The sequence below is a fragment of the Watersipora subatra genome, chromosome 11, assembly GCF_963576615.1.
Source record: "Watersipora subatra chromosome 11, tzWatSuba1.1, whole genome shotgun sequence".
NCBI lineage: Eukaryota > Metazoa > Bryozoa > Gymnolaemata > Cheilostomatida > Watersiporidae > Watersipora > Watersipora subatra.
Window position 1 is genome coordinate 45,930,593 of NC_088718.1, and position 2,206 is coordinate 45,932,798.

The 2,206-nt window shown below is 36.0% G+C and overlaps 1 long non-coding RNA gene across 1 annotated transcript; it reads left to right on the forward strand.

Annotated features, from left to right (window-relative positions):
• The first annotated feature begins 573 nt into the window (after positions 1 to 573).
• On the forward strand, positions 574 to 1,959 carry LOC137408184 (uncharacterized). Its single transcript, XR_010980048.1, has 3 exons — positions 574 to 714; positions 1,563 to 1,622; positions 1,904 to 1,959. It is a non-coding gene; the product is annotated as an uncharacterized lncRNA (long non-coding RNA).
• Positions 1,960 to 2,206: the final 247 nt, after the last annotated feature.

Sequence of the window (2,206 nt, forward strand, 5' to 3'; positions counted from 1 at the left end):
CTATGCTTGGTTGCTGCGCAATAGAAGTACATGTCAATAGTAGCTATGTTTTTATGCTGCAGTTTTATGAAGCCCTTTTTGGTTTGTTTTTGTACCATGTGATCTATGACGTCACAGGCCCTACTTGAAGCAGAGTTGACACAATTTTCATCAGTTCACTAGCAACTCATACTGGATACACACCATCCACCTCTCAGCAATAAAGGATTACTTTCTATAGACACTCAACTCTTAAGCTTAATTTAACGAAGTAGATATTCATGTATAAACAGACATGCAGTGGATTACAATCAAGCTTATAGTGCAGCCTTGATTAGAAGATATACATAGGCTTCAATGTACAAGCATTGGCATGCAATTGAAATGACATTAAAAATCATTGTATATATTAATAACTACAATCAAGCAAGCAATAAACGTATAAAGCATCATATACATGCAGCAGTTAGTTCTCAATTGAGTGTTAGCAATCAAGTAAGGCTAAAAACCTACAACGTCTTCAGCCAATGAATTTAAAAAATCTGTACCATGTTTCTTAATTTTAAAATTTTATCTGCTCTAATTTAGCAAGGTGAAGATATTTGGAGAGGTAAGAACGTCATCCATGACAGTCAAGGCTATTTATGTATGTATGGCGAAGAAAAAGAGTATGGTTGCATGTACGGCCCTGAAAGACAGCAAACCCAGAAGGAAAAGTACAAAGAACAGCGGAGGGTAAGTTACCGGTACACCAAGAATATTTTACTCAGCCTATTATAAGGGATATTTTTAGACAGTAAAACTCGGTCATTGTACAGTATGCCCAATATATTTAGACAGGGCTATCTTTCCATGTCTTTGCAAATGGCACAGATAGTATAGTATGAATTTTACATAGAGATGATAAATAATATTTATTACTTTTATGGATTTTAATTTGTCTTATTTCTGAAATAGCTATCTTGTAACAAAAGCACATGTGCACATTTATATTCTTGTAAGCCTGAAATCAGAGAATGCAGTAAATCTAAGTCTACACTACTGTGAGGGTTGCGACATGTCTAAGCTGTATTCGATACTTTGCTTTCGGTCTCACAGTACATCAAAGTTCAAAAACATTTTCTCTTATTTTAATTCATCTACACTCTCATAGAAATTTGGTAGAATTGCAAAGAAACAAGGACTTGATTGGAATGCTTAGATACCATACCCTTGACCCAATAGCCAGTGAAGTTTATGGCAATCTGTCTCAATTTTTTTGGGAATTTCTCATCCCGAGGCCTCACACATGCGCCAGATAGGATTATATCGCAGTTCACACCTTTGGTTAAACTTGGACATAATATTTTATTTTACATTTAATATTTCACACCTAAAATTTGCAAAAACAATCATTAAAAGCAAGAGAAAATGAATGCTTATTTTGGAGCTCTGGCAACAAGGCCTTTGTTTGGACTCTTTTGCCAATTTGAATTTAGTTAGATTGTGCCCACAAATATAAATAAGCTATGCATGTGCATATTTTCATATATGTTGTCACATGGTGTCGATATACATAATTTACGTATTGTTTACATTTTTAGTCACAGAATCCAACAAAGAGACCGCATCCTCAAGACAATACATCTGATAGTAACACGGAGGTGCTCACTCACATAACCAGCAATAAAGTTTTAGGCAAATCGTGCAATATTAATTATGGTTAAATGTAGAATTTCATTGGTAAGCGGATCTTCAAGCCATTTATAGCCCTAGATTAGTAGCTAGAAAAACCTGAAGTTATAGTAGGATAATGCAGAAGAACCCCTTGTGTAGGCCGGATTAGGTTTTAGAAACAAATTATTTGCTGCCAACTGTGATATTTGTTAAGTTGCCTGTTTACACCCAGCCAAACATTCAATGCTTCGAGCATTCTGATTTATAGCTCAAGATAAGGAGGAAACGCAGTGCTTGCTCAGGACGGCTAGGAGTAAGAGCAGAGGCTATTCAAGCTTTCATAGATGTGGGGAGCGTCTACAAAACGCCACAAACGACAGCATTATACATGTAGATTTAACTGAGACACCTGATGTTATTTTCATACCTAACAGTCCGGTGAGTGGTAATATTCAGTAACTCAGTTTTATAATTAGAACCCTGTTGCATGATGCTTTCGTGTCACTTTAGTGTAAGTGCTCAGTGTCTGAATTGGAGAGAGTTGTGCAGCGATGCTCCCAAATCTTTGATT